Source organism: Ursus arctos, chromosome X (genome assembly GCF_023065955.2).
Source record: "Ursus arctos isolate Adak ecotype North America chromosome X, UrsArc2.0, whole genome shotgun sequence".
NCBI lineage: Eukaryota > Metazoa > Chordata > Mammalia > Carnivora > Ursidae > Ursus > Ursus arctos.
In genome coordinates this window covers 54114007-54132864 of record NC_079873.1, presented here as the reverse complement: position 1 = coordinate 54132864, position 18858 = coordinate 54114007, and the positions used below count along the sequence as shown (strand labels likewise).

The 18858-nt window shown below is 38.2% G+C and overlaps 1 protein-coding gene across 6 annotated transcripts in view; it reads left to right on the top strand.

Moving 5' to 3' along the window:
* Positions 1–18858, top strand: part of OPHN1 (oligophrenin 1) — a 517756-nt gene that overhangs the window by 391369 nt on the left and 107529 nt on the right. The window lies entirely within an intron of this gene.

The following is an 18858-nucleotide window of genomic DNA, read 5'->3' as shown; positions in this document are numbered from 1 at the left end:
TAGTCTCTCATGGCTCGTCTCCCCGTCAGATCCCCCCCCTTCATTTTCCCCTCCCTTCCTCTATGGTCCCCCATGCTATTCCCTATGTTCCACAAATGAGTGAAACCATATGATAATTGTCTTTCTCTGCTTGACTTATTTCACTTAGCATAATCCCCCCCAGTTCCATCCATGTTGATGCAAATGCTGAGTATTCATCCTTTCTGATGGCTGAGTAATATTCCATTGTATATATGGACCACATCTTCTTTATCCATTTGTCTGTTGAAGGGCATCTTGGCTCCTTCCACAGTTTGGCTATTGTGGACATTGCTGCTATGAACATTGGGATGCATGTGCCCCCTTCTTTTCACTGCATCTGTGTCTTTGGGGTGAATACCCAGTAGTGCAATTGCTGAGTCATAGGGTAGCTCTATTTTTAACTTTTTGAGGAACCTCCATACTGTTTTCCAAAGTAGCTGTATGTTCAACTTGTATTCCCACCAACAGTGTAAGAGGGTTCCCCTTTCTCCATCAGGAAGAGTTTCTATTAGAGGACTGGCCCACAGGGTAGCACTGCAGAGAAACTGTTTGTCAACTCCTTCAGTCCCAGCCACCAACTCTTTCATCCTGGACAGGCTGAGTACTCTATGAAGAAGGTGATTTTGCCTTGGCCCTTGTATATATCCTCCCAAAGTCATCATGCATCTCACTTGAAGGGTAATATCAGGTAAAGTAGGCTGAACACAGGCTTTGCAGTCAGATAAACTTGGTTTTAAATCCCAGCTGTACCACTTACTTAGCTGTATAATCTTAGATAAACCTCTCTTAGCCTGTTTGGCAATCTGTAAAATGAGAATCGTATTGTCCCCCATGCAGGACTGTTCTGTGGATTTGAATGAACATAGCACATAGGAGATTCTCAAGAAATAGGGGTTAAGATTGTGGCCAACTTTTTGCTTAGGTATGACAGGCAGGAAAGACAGTATTATAGAGAGTAGACCTGGTGATGAGCTCCAAGATGGTGGGTTTAAGTGGCATGGGTGGTGCTTTTTGGCCAGAGGGTTCAATGTTGTGGATAAAGATGAATTTACCTGACTTGTAAAAGGCCAGCAACTGGCTCTTATGAAGCAGTATGGTGCAACAGAAAGCACTCTGACTACAGGTCAGCAAATCTGGGTTCTGGTGTGAGTTCGCTACTAGCGTTCCTGACAGTCATGGGCAGGTCACTCTCGAGGCTTCTCCTGGTATATTAAAAAGTACAGAAATGAGACAACAAGCTAAGAAAAATTGCAGTGCATTTTACATGTGTCTATTTTTCAAAATAAAGCTATCATCACACTCACAAAAATGCAGTAATCATACATTTTTTTAATGTTTTTTTATTATATTATGTTAGTAACCATACAGTACATCCCCGGTTTCCGATGTAAAGTTCAATGATTCATTAGTTGCGTATAACACCCAGTGCACCATGCAATACGTACCCTCCTTACTACCCATCACCAGTCTATCCCATTCCCCCACCCCCCTCCCCTCTGAAGCCCTCAGTTTGTTTCTCAGAGTCCATAGTCTCTCATGCTTCATTCCCCATTCTGATTACCCCCCCTTTCCCCATCCCTTTCTTCCCCTACCGATCTTCCTAGATCCTATGCTCCATAGATGAGAGAAATCATATGATAGTTGTCTTTCTTTGCTTGACTTATTTCACTTAGCATTATCTCCTCCAGTGCCGTCCATGTTGCAGCAAATGTTGAGAACTCGTTCTTTCTGATAGCTGAGTAATATTCCATTGTATATATGGACCACAACTTCTTAATCCAGTCATCTGTTGAAGGACATCTCAGCTCCTTTCATGATTTAGCTATTGTGGACAATGCTTCTATGAACATTAGGGTGCATATGGCCCTTCTCTTCACTACGTCTGTATCTTTGGAGTAAATACCCAGTAGTGCAATGGCTGGGTCATGGGGTAGCTCAATTTTTAACTTTTTAAGGGACCTCCACAGTGTTTTCCAGAGTGGCTATACCAACTTGCATTCCCACCAACAATGTAGGAGGGATCCCCTTTCTCCACATCCTCTCCAACAATTGTTGTTTCTTGCCTTGTCAATTTTTGCCATTTTAACTGGCGTAAGGTGGTATCTCAGTGTGCTTTTGATTTGAATTTCCCTGATGGCTAATGATTTTGAACATATTCATGTGTCTGTTAGCCATTTGTATGTCTTCATTGGAAAAGTGTCTGTTCATATCTTCTGCCCATTTTTTGATTTGTTTATTTGTTTCTCGTGTATTGAGTTTGAGAAGTTCTTTGTAGATCTTGGATACCAGTCTTTTATCTGTAGTGTCATTTGCAAATATCTTCTCCCATTCTGTGGGCTGCCTCTTAGTTTTTTTGACGGTTTCCTTGGCTGTGCAGAAGCTTTTTATCTTGATGAAGTCCCACAAGTTCATTTTATCTTTTGTTTCTCTTGCCTTTGGAGATGTGTCATGAAAAAGGTTGCTTTGGCCGATGTTGTAGAGGTTGCTGCCTATGTTCTCCTCTAGGATTTTGATGGATTCCTGTCTCACATCGAGGTCTTTCATCCATTTGGAGTTTATTTTTGTGTATGGTGTGAGAGAGTGGTCAAGTTTCATTCTTTTGCATGTAGCCGAGGATCCATTTCTAGGTTCTCTATTCTGTTCCATTGGTCTATGTGTCTGTTTTTGTGCCAGTACCATGCTGTCTTTGTGATCACAGCTTTGTAGTACAGCTCGAAATCCGGCATTGTGATCCCCCCAGCTTTGTTTTTCCTTTTCAACAGTTCCTTGGAGATTCGGGGCCTTTTCTGGTTCCATACAAAATTAAGGACTATTTATTCCAGTTCTTTGAAAAATGTCATCGGTATTTTGATCGGGATAGCATTGAAAGTGTAGATTGCTCTGGGTAGCATGGACATTTTAACTACGTTAATTCTTCCTATCCATGAGCATGGAATATTCTTCCATCTTTTTGTGTCTTCTTCAATGTCTTTCAAGAGTGATTTATAGTTTCTAGAATATAGGTCCTTTACGTCTCTGGTTAAGTTAATTCCAAGGTAATGTATGGCTTTTGGTGCTATTGTAAATGGGATGGATTCCCTAATTTCTCTTTCTTCAGTCTCATTATTCGTGTATAGAAATGCAACTGATTTCTGAGCATTGATTTTGTATCCCGCCACATTACTGAATTGCTCTATAAATTCTAATAGTTTGGGAGTGGATTCTTTTGGGTTTTCCACTTACAGTATCATGTCATCTGCGAAGAGAGACATTTTGACTTCTTCTTTGCCGATTTGAATACCTTTGATCCCTTTTTGTTGTCTGATTGCAGTTGCAAGGACTTCTAGTACTATGTTGAATAATAGTGGCGAGAGTGGGCATCCTTGTCGTTTTCCTGATCTTAAGGGAAAGGCTTCCAGCTTTTCCCCATTGAGAATTATATTTGCTGTAGGCTTTTCATAGATGGCTTTTATGAGATTGAGAAATGTACTCTCTATTCCTACACTCTGAGGGGTTTTAATCAGGAAAGGATTCTGTATTTTGTCAAATGCTTTTTCTGCATCAATTGAGAGGATCATATGGTTCCTGAGTCTTTTCTTGTTGATATGATGTATCACGCTGATCGTTTTCCGAATGTTGAACCACACTTGAATCCCAGGGATGAATCCCACTTGGTCATGATGGATAATCCTTTTAATGTACTGTTGGATTCTATTAGCCAGGATCTTGTTGAGGATTTTGGCATCCATATTCATTAGGGAAATCGGTCTGTAATTCTCCTTTTTGGTGGGGTCTTTGCCTGGTTTGGGGATCAGGGTAATATCAGCCTCATAGAATGAGTTTGGTAGCTTTCCTTCTGTTTCTATTTGTTGAAATAGCTTTAGGAGAATAGGTATTATTTCTTCTTTGAATGTTTGGTAGAATTCCACAGGAAATCCTTCAGGCCCTGTCGTTTTGTTTTTTGGAAGGTTTTTAATCACTGTTTCAATGTCTTCATAATTATTTGGCCTGTTTAAAAAATCAGTTTCTTTCTGTTTCAGTCTTGGTAGTTTATAGGTTTCCAGGAAGGCCTCCATCTCTTTCAGATTGCTTAATTTATTGGCATATAGCTGTTGATAAAAGTTTCTAATAATCCTTCCAATTTCATTGGTGTTGGTCGTGACCTCTCCTTTTTCATTCATAATTTTATTAATTTGGGTCCTTTCTCTATTCTTTTGGATAAGTCTTGCCAGTGGTTTGTCAATTTTATTGATTCTCTCAAGAACCAGCTTCTAGTCCTGTTGATCTGCTCTACTGTACTTCTGGTTTCTAATTCATTGATTTCTGCTCTAATCATGGTCAACTGCTTCCTCCTGAGTGGATTAGGCCTGTCCCTCTGTTGCTGTTCCAGCTTCTTGAGGTGAGAATATAAAAACTGCATTTTAGATTTTTCTATTCTTTTGAGTGAGGCTTGGATGGCTATGTATTTCCCCCTTAGGACTGCTTTGTATCCCATAGGTTTTGGACCATTGTGTTTTCATTCTGTTGGTCTCCATAAATTGTTTAATTTGATTTTTGATTTCCTGGTTTATCGAGTCATTCCTGAGGAGGATAGTTCTTAGTCTCCAAGTGTTTGAGTTTCTTCCAAATTTTTCCTTGTGGTTGAGTTCCAATTTCAGAGCGTCATGGTCTGAGAATATGCAGGGGATAATTTCAATCTTTTGGTATTGGTTGAGACCTGTTTTGTGTCCCAGAACATGGTCTATTCTTGAGAATGTTCCATGGGCATTAGAATAGAATGAGTATTCTTTTGTTCTGGGGTGTAGTGTTCTATATATATCTATGAGGTCCAACTCGTCGAGTATGGCATTCAAAGCCTTTGATTCTTTGCTTAGCTTTTGCAAGGGTGTTCTGTCTATTTCTGATAGTGGGGTGTTGAGGTCCCCTACTATTAATGTATTTTTATCTATATGTCTCTTTATTGTGGTTAAGAGTTGGCTTGTGTATCTTGCTGCTCCCCTGTTGGGGCATATATATTTATAATTGTCATATCCAGTTGTTGGATACATCCCTTAAGAATAATATAGTGCCCCTCTGTGTGTCTAACTATAGACTTTAGTTTAAAATCCAATCTATCTGATATGAGAATTGCTACCCCAGCTTTCTTTTGAAGTCCATTGGCATGAAAGATGGTATTCCATCCCTTTACTTTCAGTCTGAATGTATCTTTGGGTTCAAAATGAGTCTCTTGTAGACAGCAAATGGATGGGTCATGTCTTTTTATCCAATCTGCAACCCTGTGGCATTATGGGAGCATTTATGCCATTCACATTGAGACTGAATCCTGAGAGATATGATTTTAATGATGCCATGTTGCCAGTAAAGTCTTTGTGTGTATCGGTTGTGACTTTCTGTTCTGTATCATGCTTGGGGCCTTTTTACCTTTATAGAACCCCCCCCCCTTAATGTCTCCTTTAGGGCTGGTTTCTTGGTTACGAAATTGGTTAATAACTGGCGATTCTGGAAGGTCTTTATCTCTCCATCAATTCTGAATGACAGCCTTGCTGGATAAAGGATCCTTGGCTGCATTTTTTTCTCTGAAAGAGCTTTAAAAATGCCCCCCCAACCCTTTCTCTCATTCCAGGTCTGTGTAGACAGGTCTGACATAATTCTGATACCGTTGCCTTGGTACGTGAGAAATTTCTTTGCCCTGGCCGCTTTCAATATTGTATCCTTGGATCTAATATTTGCGATCTATGACGTGACGTGGCATAGGTTTGTCATGGTTGAGCTTGGGAGGGGTCCTCTCTGCCTCTTGGACACGAATGTTTGTTTCCCTCGCTAGATTAGGGAAGTTTTCAGCTACAATTTGTTCAAATATCTCTTCTAGACCTCTGTTTTTCTCCACCTCCTCGGGGATGCCGATGATTCTGACATTGGAAAGTTTCATTGAGTCAGAAATCTCCCGTAACCTACATTCGTGGGCTTGGATTTTTTTACCTCCAGCTTGTATTTTCGTTTTTTCTTCTACTAACCCATCCTCCAATTCACTAATACTTTCCTCTGTCTCGGTGACCCTGGCCATCAGAGCCTCTAGTTTTGACTGCATTTGGCTCATAGAATTTTTAATTTCTGCCCGATTCACTCTCATTTCCGCCCTTAGAGATTCTATATTCTCATTAACATTTTCATTAATACTTTTTTCAAGTCTACACATCATCTTGACCATTGTTACTCTGAATTCCATTTCTGATAATTTGGTTACATCTATATCCATTAGTTCTGTGGCAGAGGCCACAGACTCATTGTCTTTTCTTTGCTGGGGGGGATTTCTCCTTCTTGTCATTCTGATGAGGAGAGGATGCGGGGTTGTCCAGAGCCCAAATTATTGACCAGGACCCAGGCCTTGCGCACTTGTTTTATAGGGATCTTAGGGATGTGGGCTTCTTCTTTAAAGATTTTATTTATTTATGTGGCAGAGAGACAGCCAACGAGAGAGGGAACACATCAGGGGAGTGGGAGAGGAAGAGGCAGGCTCCCAGTGGAGGAGCCGGATGAGGGACTCCTTTCCGGAACTCCGGGATCACGCCCTGAGCCGAACACAGGCGCTTAATGACTGTGCCACCCAGGTGCCCCGGGATGTGGGCTTCTTGGTTTTTCAGCCTGCCTTCTGGGGGAGGGGCCTGCCGCACCGATACTCAGGTAACCCTGTTTGTAGAGTCTCCGTGTCCCCTGCGAGGGGGGATGGGGATGGGCTCACTGTGAGCTGCTAGTTCCAGGCTTTTGTTCTCTGGGGGCTTTCCCTGGGGGTTTGCTGTGCCTCTTCTGAGAGTCAGAGCAGCAGTGGCCGAATCTCAGCCTCTGTCTCAGAACAGAGGGATTGCAGACCGTTCTCCACTGATGTTCTGGCCACTTTAACTCTGTTACTGTTGGTGCTGCTCAACCCTGCAGTGTCCTGGGGTGTGCGCCCCACACCCGGCATCCCAGCCCTCACTTCTAGTGCCGTCGTGTCTCTGTCCTTTGTGTTTCTAACACCGCCAGCCACCAGCCGCCCCCTCCCCCCCCCCCACGCGCTCCCGGAGCTCCCGGTCTTGGTCTGTTCCCATTGAGCACACCGGAGTTCCGGAGTTCCGTGAGAAGTCTGGTGACCTGTGCTCCAGGCTCACAGTCTCAGTCTACTGTCTTGCAGGTGCCATCTGCGAGTCCGCCCGCTCCCCCATGCAGGTGGCTACTGCTTCCCGGCGCCCGAACACGGTGGCTCCCTCCCCCTTCCATTTATCTTCCGATATCTGTGTGCGGTTTCATGGCTCCCCGCTTCGTACCTCAATACTCAGCGCTGGAGATGTTCATTTTTAGAGATCCAGATGTATCTTCCTGCGTCTCAGGCTGATTCCGTGGATGTTCAGGCTGGTCTGGTACCTATCCAGCTCGACTCAGGGGACCGACTGAAAAAGGGGTCCCCTACTCCTCCGCCATCTTAACTCTCAGTAATCATACATTTTAACCTCATTTGGAGAGGATCTTAAATACCTAAATTTGAAGCCCTTAGTGAAGGTGAGGCTCCAGGCTAAATGGCCCTCTTGGTGTCCCTCTGTGATAAATTCAGCATCTCTGGATCTCAGGTTTCCCTCTGATATAATGAGATATCACCAAGATTCAGTGCAGCTCTGGCATTCTGTGTTTTTTGTACTTCTATAACAAATGAGTATTTTAGACACTAATGTAGATAAATATGCAGAATTAACAAGAGGATGCCTTTTATATTTATTGTCAATATTTGTAATTTGGGCTAATAGAAAACATTAAGAGGCAGTTTCTTTCCAAAAAGTTGTTTGTGATAATATCAGTGAAAATACAGCAATCAGCACATAAATCATTTGCATATTAATTTGACGTTGCCCTGGGGGAAAGAGAAATTGGGTTCAATTTCCACATTATCACTAATTTTCTGTGTGAACTAAAGAAAGTCCCTCCTACTCTCTGGGCCTCTGTTTATTCATCTATAATATGAGGGGACTGAACTAGCTAATCTCAAATAGTTATTCCTGCTCTGATTTTCTAAGAGTGTTAGTATGTGACAGGAGCCAAGGACTCAGCTAAGAATTCTTCTGCTAGCAGCTAGTGAGAAGCACCTGCTTCCATCCACCCAAAGGCTGGCTAGTGCCTTACGTCAAGAATCTTGGTCCTCAAAAAGCCTAGAACTAAAGGAACAAGAGACACAGACCCACAAGACACAGAAATAGAAAAACAAATACCCTTAAATATATGAAATACTGCTCATTTTCTCAAATGAGAAGAGTACAAATTAAACCTGCACTGAGATACCATTTATTGACAAAACCTCATTTTGTCAATAAATGGTATTTATTGACAATACACATGACCGTATTGTCTGTTGATGAGACTTTGGAGCAAATAGATACTCTACTACATTGCTAGCATTAATGCAATACGTAACTAGAGGAGGAGAATTTGACAAGATCTAACAAGTCTGCATATTCACTTACCCTGTGCCTAGAAATTCTACTTTTAGACAACTACCCTGAAGACACACCTTCAGAAGTACCAAACAACATCTGCACAAGGTTCATCACTGCAGCACAATTTTTTAATAGCAAAAGGTTGGACATACGAAAGTATCCAACAATAGGGGACTACTGAGTAAATAATAGTATATTCAAACAATGTAGTATTATACAGTCAAAAAAGAATAAGGAAAATATCTACAAACTTTTTTGCTAGCAATTTCTAGAATGCATTACAAATTTCAGGGTGTATAACAGAGAACAACAGCAAAAAAAAAAAAAAAACCAAAGTTTAAATCAAGGTATATGAGTATGCTACCCTTTTTTATAAGAAAAAAAAGGAGGAAAATAAGAATATATAAGAATATTAAACACATGTTTTCTTACTTTTGTCAAATTAAGCACACAGTGAGATAAATAAAAAAACTAATGACTCAAAAAGTAAAACCACATGACCCAGCAATTCTACTCTTGGGTATATAGTAATGAGAAATGAGAACTTATGTCCACATAAAAACATATACGCAAATATCCACAGTATCATTAATCATAGTTGCCCAAAGGTGGAAACAACCTAAATGACCATCAACCGATAAATAAAAAAATAAAATGTGGTATAAACATACAATGAAATATTATTCAATGATAAAAAGAAATGAAGCACTGTGGCACCTGAGTGGCTCAGTCAGTTTAGCATCTGCCTTCGATTCAGGTCATGATCTCAGTGTGCTGGGATCCAGCCTCTGGTCTGTCTCCCTGCTCAGCTGGGAGTCTGCTTCTCCCTCTCCCTCTGCCCCTCCCCCACTCTTGCTCTCTCCCTCTGCCCCTCCTCTTGCTTATGCTCTTGCTCCTGCTGTCTCTCTCTCAGATAAATAAATAAAATCTTAAAAAAAGAAATGAAGCACATGCTTCATTACATGCTACAACAGGGATGAGCTTTGAAAATATTATGCTAAGTAAAAAGCCAGACACAAAATAGCACATATTATATGACTCCATTTATACAAAATGTTCAGAACAGACAAATCTATAAAGACCAAAAGTAGGTCAGTGTTTGCCTAGGGCTGGGAGGTAGGGACATGGGAGGGAATGGGGAGTGACTACTATGGGGTTTCTTTTTAGTGTGGTGAAAATACCCTGAAATTAGATAGTTAATGATGGTTACACAACTCTGCAAATATACTAAAAACAATTGGAAAAAAAACATTAAAAGGGTGAATTGTGTGGTATGTGAAATATATTTCAATAAAGTTGTTGTAAAAACAAACTAATAAGTACAGTAAATGAAACCATCAACAAAACAAAAAGGGAACCTAGCGAATGGAAGAAGATATTAATTTGATAAGTTAATATCCAAAAAACATAAATCATACAACTCAACACCAAAAATTCCCAAACCACCTGTTTTAAAAATGGGTAAAAGATCTAAATAGACATTTTTCCAAAGAAGACATACAGATGGCCAACAGATATATGAAAAGATGCTCAACGTCAGTTACTTTCAGGGAAATACAAATCTAAACCATAATCAGATATCACCTGGCAGAATGTCTAGTATCAAAAAGACAAGAAATGACAAGTATTGGTGAGGATGTGGAGAGAAAGGAATCCTCATGCACTGTTGGTAGGAATGTAAATTGGTGCAACCACTGTGGAAACAGTATGGAGTTTCCTCAAAAAATTAAAAAATAGAATTACCATATGATCCAGTAATTCCACTACTGGATTTACCCAAGCAATACAAAAACACTGACTCAAAATGATATATACACCCCTATGTTTATTGTAGCATTATTTACAATAGCCAAGATAATGAAGCAACCCAAGTGTCCATCCATAGATGAGTGGAAAAAGAAGATATATATATATAATGGATGTGTGTGTATATATATATATATATATATACACACACACACATATATATAATGGAATATTACTCAGCCGTAAAAAGAATAAAATCTTGCCATTTGCAACAACATGGATTGCGCTAGAGGGTATTATGCTAGGTGAAATAAATCAGAGAAAGACAAATACTGTGGAATCTAAAAGACAAAACAAACAAAACAGACTCTTAAATACAGAGAACAAACTGGTGTTTGTCAGAGAGGAGGTGAGTGGGGGGATGGATGAAGGAGATTAAGAGGTACAAATATCCAAAAGGAAAAAAGAAACTAATGAAAATGATTACTAAAGGGGGTAGGTGGTGAATAGGGTAGAAGGGATAGAGATGAGAACCACATTCCTCTAAATCCACCTCCTTGTATGGTTTTGACTTTTGAACCATAGTAACGTTTTATATATCCAAAAAGTAAAATTCAATCAAGGATTATAAGCCCTGAAATTGAAGATAAAAAAGTAAATGAGGGATGCCTGGGTGGCTCAGTCCTTTAAGCCTCTGCCTTTGGTTCAGGTCATGATCTCCACGTCCTGGGATCAAGACCCACATCAGGCTCCCTCCCTGCTCAAAGGGAGTTAGCTTCTCCCTCTCCTTCTGCCCCTCCCCCTGCTCATGCGTGGTCTCTCTCTCTCTCTCAAATAAATAAGTCTTTTTAAAAAGCAAATGAATCTAAATGTTTATCAAATTGATAACATAGTCACATAAAGAAAATAGTTATTTCAACTAATTTATAAACACAGTCCCCTGACTCATCCTTAATGACATAATATTTTAAAAACAAGAAAAACTACAAAAAAGTAGTAAGCATCACCCAGTACGTTTAAAAGTAGTAATAATATTATAATTAAATTTGAAACTATTTTATGTTTATATATATCACAAGGATAAAGAAAAAAGTAAATATATTAATATCAGAAGACAAGATTTATGGTGTAAGAAAAAGAGATAAGGATATAAAATGTAAGATACAAAGAAAAAAATCTATAATGGTAAAGTTGAATTGAAAAAGGCAATATGAACTCATGATTTATTTATTTTTTTAATAGTTTTCTTTTTTTAAGATTTTATTTATTTTATTTGACAGAGAGAGGGAACACAAGCAGGAGTAGTGAGAGAGGGAGAAGCAGGCTCCCTGTTAAGCAGGGAGCCCGATGTGGGGCTTGATCTCATGACCCTGGGATCACAACCTGAGCAGAAGGCAGATGCTTAATGACTGAGCCACCCAGGGGCCCCTGAACTCCTGATTTTAAAACAAAACAATGGATCTAGAATGTATTATGCTAAGCTAAGTAAGTCAGTCAGAGAAAGACAAATAGAGTATGATTTCACTCATATGTGGAATTTAAGAAACAAAACTGATGAAGATAGGGGAAGGGAAGGAAAAATAATTAAGATGAAAATAGAGAGGGAAGCAAATCATAAGAGACTCATATTAGAGAACAAACTGAGGGTTGCTGGAAGGGAGGTGGGTAGCGGTACGGTGTAATTGGGTGATGGACATTAAAGAGGGCACTTAATGTAATGAGCACTGGGTTTTATATGCAACTGATGAATCACTAAATTCTACTTTGAAACTAATACACTATATGTTAACTAACTTGAATTTAAATAAAATAAAACCAAAAACAACCCCAACAAAACAACAAAACTTCTATTCACTGAACCAGTGTTGAAGTGATTCTGACCTCCCCCCAAAAAAAGCAATGAACATACATAATGCCCCGATCTTTGTTTCTAAATAACATTCACTTCTCAAAAGCACCAAGGCTTCTTAGAGAAATGGCTGATTACAGGTTTGAGGCTAGGAAAATAATAGGTGAGCCTAGGATAAAATGTACCTTTGTAAGCAAGTAAGAGCTCAAGTACTAATACAGTCATGTCACAAGGACACAGGAACCTGCTTGAAAAGGCTGACACTGATTACATCTGGAGTCAACATAAGCATCAAAAATTAAAATAGTGTACTTGAGTATAACTCTTTGAACAAATAAAAATTTATGGGAGATACATAGAATAAGGAAAGCTCTTCCTTACAGAAGAATGCCAGCTAATCGATGTGGGAGGAATAATAGAATTAGACAAACCAGTAGTTTATAACCTCAGCACCCTGTTTCAGGCATACATCAAAACGATTGGGTAAAAGATTGTTCAGGAACAAGAGTCACATAATTTCAATGTATTACCCACAGATTAGTTACTAGTTACAAATGAAAAAAAAATGTATCTTTATAATCAAGCTATGTGGCAAACACCACCTTAATTAATTGATCAAAGTTAGTGTCACTAATAATAGAGACCAAACTGACCTTATGTGCCTCTTGATAGGATACAGTAAGAAGTACACAATAGAGCTCAAATAATTCTGCCAAAAAAGTTTAACCTGAATCAAATTAGACCTTTCCAATTTACAAAAAATAGAGGGTATAGAAAAATACGGAGTGCTTGACATTTTGTTAAGAAACTAGCTTGGCCTTTTCCCTGTCCTGGAAAACAGAGTTATGGGTACTGTTCTGTATTAAGAGACTAAAGAAACATAAACAAATGAAGTGCATGAACTCTGGACCTGGATTTGCAAAAACCCAACTATAAAATATTTTTTTTGCATGACATTTGAGAAAATCTGAATATGGACTACTTATTGGATGATGGGGCACTGTAAATTTTCTTGGGTGTGAAAATGTTTTGTGATTTTGTAGCACAGCTTGCATTTTCTTTTTTTTTTTCCTTTTTAAGTTTTTATTTAACACCCAGATAGTTAACAAATAGTGTAATCTTAGTTCCAGTGCTAGAATGTAGTGATTCTTCACTTCCATACAATGACCAGTGCTCATCACAAGTGCTGTCCTTAATACCCATCCCCCATCCACCTCTCCTACAGTACCCCTCAGCTTGTTCTCTACAGTTAAGAGTCTGTTTGCTGATTTGCTTCTCTTTTTTTCCCTATGTTCATTTGTTTTGTTTCTTGAATTCCAAATATGAATGAAATCATATGTTATTTGTCTTTCTGTGACTATTTTCCCTTACCATAATACACTCTAGCTCTATCCACGTCATGACAAATGGCAAGATTTCATTCCTTTTGATGGCTGAGTAATATTCCATTGTATTTATAGACCACTTCTTTATCCATTCATCAATTGATGGACATTTGGGCTCTTTCCATAATTTGGCTATTATTCATAATGCTGCTATAAACATCGGGGTGCATGTATCCCTTTGAATCAATATTTTTGAATCCTTTGAGAAAATATCTAGTAATGCAGTGGCTGGGTTGTAGGGTAGTTCTATTTTTAATGTTTTGAGGTATACCCATACTGTATTCCAGAGTGGCTGCACCAGTTTGCATTCCCACCAACAGTGTAAGAGGGCTCCCCTTTCTCTGCATCCTCACCAACACTTGCTGTTTCCTGTGTTGTTAATTTTAGCCATCGTGACAGGTGTGAGGTGATATCTCATTCTAGTTTAGGTTTGTATTGCTCTCATGCTGAGTGATTTTGAGCATCTTTTCATGTGTCTGTTGGCCATCTGGATGTCTTCTTTGAAAAAATGTCCATTCATGTCTTCTGCCCATTTCTTAACTGGATTATTTGGTTTTGGGGTGTTGAGTTTGATGAGTTCTTTATAGATTTTGGATACTAACCCTTTATCAGATATGTCATTTGCTAATATCTTCTCCCATTCTGTAGGTTGCCTTTTAGTTTTGTTGATTGTTTCCTTCACTGTGCAGAGCTTTTTATCTTGATGAAGTCCAGTAGTTCACATTTGCTTTTGTTTCTCTTGCCTCCAGAGACATATCTAGTAACAAGTTGCTACAGCTGATATAAAAGAGGTTGCTGCCTGTGTTCTCCTCTAGGATTTTGATGGTTTCCTGTCTCACATTTAGGTCTTTCATCCATTTTTGGTTTTTAGGTTTTTTGTTTTTGGGGGGTTTTTTGGTTGTTTTTTTATGTTAAAATAGTTCTTTATTTACTATATATGTGTAATTTTATGTACATGCAAAAATATCATTATACAAGTCTTTTGTTACTGTTTTTCAATGCAGACAGATTTCTTGAATAACAGCCTTGAAAAAAATAGTCTTAACATTTTTCGGCATGTTTTCTTATTCAACCCTACTTCATAGAAGTCTATTCAAAGCAACCAGTATAACTCTTTTTATTAGGTGCATAATAACAGTGGGGATGTAGCACAATTTATTCATCTAGTACTATTGATGACATTCACATTGTTTCCAGGATTTTGCCATCATGAACAATGCTATAATAAACATATTTATTTGGTTTCTGTAACCTTTCCTGTTGACTTCTAAGTATTTTATATGTTTGGTACTATTGAGAGTGGAATTTATTTGGTTTGCCACCTACCTATTGCTAAAATAGGGAAAAGGTATTGCTTTCTATATGGTTCCTTTTATGAGAGGCTGTCTCTGAGAAAGGAGAAATGATTATTTTTTCATAACATGTGTTACAGAATTAAGTGACCCTTTAAAACACATGCATATGTAATTTTTATATAAAATTAAAAATTAAATACAAAACAATAAACAGTAACGGGACATCCCTATTAGTTTCTTATTTTATCTGAAATGCTAGTGTTTTACCACTTAGGATAATATTGGCTATTTGTTTGGATATATATCCTTTATTATTTAAGTTGTTTTCTGAAATTCTTACTTAAAATTATAGTTATTATTTATCATTTATATTGTTATGCTTAAATGCTGACTTTCATCAAAAGTTTTTTATTGTATTATTTATTTCAAAGGCACAGACCTATGATTCATCAGTCTTATACAATACACAGTGCTCACCACAACACATACCCTCCCCAATGTCCATCACCCAGCCACCCCATCCCTCCCACCCTCCTCCACTCCAGCAACCCTCAGATTTTTTCCTGAGATTAAGAGTCTCTTATGGTTTGTCTCCCTCTCTCGTTTCATCTTGTTTCATTTTTTCCTCTCTTCCCCTATAATCCTCTGCCTCGTTTCTCAAATCCCATGTATCAGTGAGATCATATGATAATTGTCTTTCTCCAGTTGGCTTATTTTGCTTAGCATAATACCCTCTAGTTACATCCATTTCATTGCAAACGACAAGATTTCATTTTTGACATTGTATGTATATACCACTTCTTCATCTGTCGATGGACACCGGGGCTCTTTCCATAGTTTGGCTATTGTGAACGTTACTGATATAAACATTGGGGTGCAGGTGCCCCTTCAGATTACTACATTTATATCTTTGGGGTAAATACCCAGTAGTGCAATTACTGAGTCGAAGGGTAGCTCTATTTTCAACTTTTTGAGGAACCTCCATACTGTTTTCCAGAGTGGCTGCACCATCTTGCATTCCCACCAAAAGTGTAGGAGGGTTCCCCTTTCTCTGCATCCTCACCGACATCTTTTGTTTCCTGACTTCTTAATTTTAGCCATTCTGACTGGTGTGAGGTGGTATATCTTTGTGGGTTTTATCTGTATTTCCCTGATGCCGAGTGATGTTGAGTACTTTTTCATGGGTCTGTTGGCCATTTGGATGTCTTCCTTGCAGAAATGTCTGTTCGTGTCTTCTGCCCACTTCTTGATTAGATTATTTGTTCCTTGGGTGTTGAGTTTGATAAGTTCTTTATAGATTTTAGGTACTAGCCCTTTATCTGATATGTCATTTGCAAATATCTTCTCCCATTCTGTCAGTTGTCTTTTGGTTTTGTTGACTGTTTCCTTTGCTGTGCAAAAGCTTTTTATCTTGATGAAGTCCCAATAGTTCATTTTTGCCTTTGTTTCCCTTGCCTTTGGAGATGTATCTAGAAAGAATTTGCAGCAGCCGAGGTCGAAGAGGTTGCTGCCTGTGTTCTCTTCTAGGATTTTGATGGATTCCTGTCTCACTTTTAGGTTTTTCATCCATTTTGAGTCTATTTTTGTGTATGTTGTAGGAAAATGGTCCAGTTTCATTCTTCTGCATGTGACTGATTTTCCCAACACCATTTTTTGAAGAAACTGTCTTTTTTCCATTGGATATTCTTTCCTGTTTGGTCAAAGATTAGTTGACCATAGAGTTGAGGGTCCATGTCTTTCATCCATTTTGAATTTGCATTTGTCTATGGTATAAGAAAGTGGTCCAGTTTCATTCTTTCGCAGATTGCTATCTACTGTTCCCAACACCATTTGTTGAAGAGACTGTCTTCTTTATCTAAGATATTCTTTCCTGCTTTGATGAAGATTAGTTGACAGTATAATTAGGGGTCCATTTCTAAGTTCTCTGTTGTGTTCCACTGATCTATGTGTCTTTTTTTGTGCTAAAACCATACTGTCTTTATCACTACATATTTGTAATATAACTTGAAGTCCAGAATTGTGATGCCTCCAGCTTTGCTTTTCTTTTTCAAACTTGCTTTGCTATTTGGGGTCTTTTGTGGTTCCATACAAATTTTAGGATTATCTCCTCTAGCTGTGTGAAAAATGCTGGTGGTATTTTGATAGGGATTGCATTAAATGTGTATATTGCTTTGGGTAGCGTAGACATTTTAACAATATTTTGTTCTTCCAATCCATGAGCATGGGATGTTTTTCCATTTCTTTGTGTCATCTTCAGTTTCTTTCATAAATCTTCTATACTTTTTGGAGTATGTATCTTTTACCTCTTTGGTTAGGTTTATTCCTAGGTATCTTATGGTATTTGATATAATTTTAAATGGGATTAATTCTTTGATTTCTCTTTCTGAAGCTTCATTATTTCTGTACATTAATTTTGTATCCTGTGACTTTACAGAATTTGTGTATCAGTTCTAGCATTTTTTTGGCGAAGACTTTCAGGTTTTCTACATAGAGTATCATGTTGTCAGTGAATATTGAAAGTTTCACTTCTTTACTACTGATTTACATGCCTTTTATTTCTTTTTGTTGTATGATCACTGAGGCTAAAGCTTCCAGTACTATGTTAAATAACAATGGTGAGAGTGGCCATCCCTGTCTTGTTCCTGACCCTAGAGGAAAAGCTGTCAGTTTTTCCCCATTGAGGAAACATCAAGGGACATTGTGAAATTTTAGGATTGTTTGTTCCTGCTCTGTGAAAAATATTGGTGGTATTTTGATAGGGATTGTATTGAATGTGTACCATGGAATGTTTTTCCATTTCTTTGTGTCTTCCTGAATTTCTTTTATAAGTGTTCTATAGTTTTCAGAATACAGATCCTTTACCTCTCGGTTAGGTTTATTCCTAGGTATCATATGGTTTTTGGTGCAATTGTAAATGAGATCAATTCCTTGATTTCTCTTTCTTCTGCCTCATTGTTAGTGTATATAAATTCAACTGAGTTCTGTGCATTGATTTTATATCCAGCAACTTGCTGAATTCCTGTATTTTTTGGAGTGGAATCTTTTAGAGTTTCTACATAGAGTATCTTGTGTGAGTGTTTGAGAGTGAATGTTTGATTTCCCTTTTGCTGATTTAGATGCCTTTTGTTTCTTTTTGTTGTCTGATTGCTGAGGCTAGGACTTCCAGTAGTGTATCAAGCAACAGTGGTGAGAGTGGACATCCCTGTCATGTTCCTGACCTTAGGGGAAAAGCTCTCAGTTTTTCTCCATTGAGGATGATATTTACTGTGGGTTTTTTGTATATGATTTTTATGGTATTGAGGTATGTTCCCTCTATGTCTACATGGCAAAGGGTTTTCTTCAAGAAAGATCATGTATTTTGTTGAATACTTTTTCTGCATCTATTGAGAGGATCATATGTTTCTTGTTCTTTTTTTATTAATATGGTTTATCACATTGATTGATTTACAGATGTTGAACCACCTTTGCAGCCCAGAAATAAGTTGCAATTGGTTATGGTGAATAATCTTTTTAATTTAATATTGGATCCTATTAGCTAGCTAGTATCTTGGTGAGAATTTTTGCATCCATGTTCATCAGGGATATTGGTCTGTAATTCTCCTTTTCTGTGGGGTCTATGTCTGGTTTTGGGATCAAGCTAATGCTGGTCTCATAGAATGAGTTTGGAAATTTTCCTTCCATTTCTATTTTTTGAAAGAACTTCAGAAGAATAGATATTGATTCTTCTTTAAATATTTGGTAGAATTCCCATGGGAGGCCATCTGGCCCTGGACTCTTATTTGTTGGGAGATTTTTGATTACTGCTTCAATTTCTTTGTTGGTTATGGGTCTGTTCAGGTTTTCTATTGCTTCTTGTTTCAGTTTTGGTAGTTTATATGTTTCTAGGAATTCATCCATTTCTTCCAGATTGCCTAATTTGTTGACATGTAGTTGCTCATAATATGTTCTTATAATTGTATTTCTTTGGTGGCTGTTGTGATCTGTCCTCTTTCATTCGTGATTTTATTTATTTGGTTCCTTTCTCTTTTCTTTTTGTTAAGCCTGGCTAGGGGTTTGTCAATGTTATTCTTTCAAAGAGTCAGCTCCTAGTTTCATTGTTCTGTTCAACTGTTTCTTTTTTAATT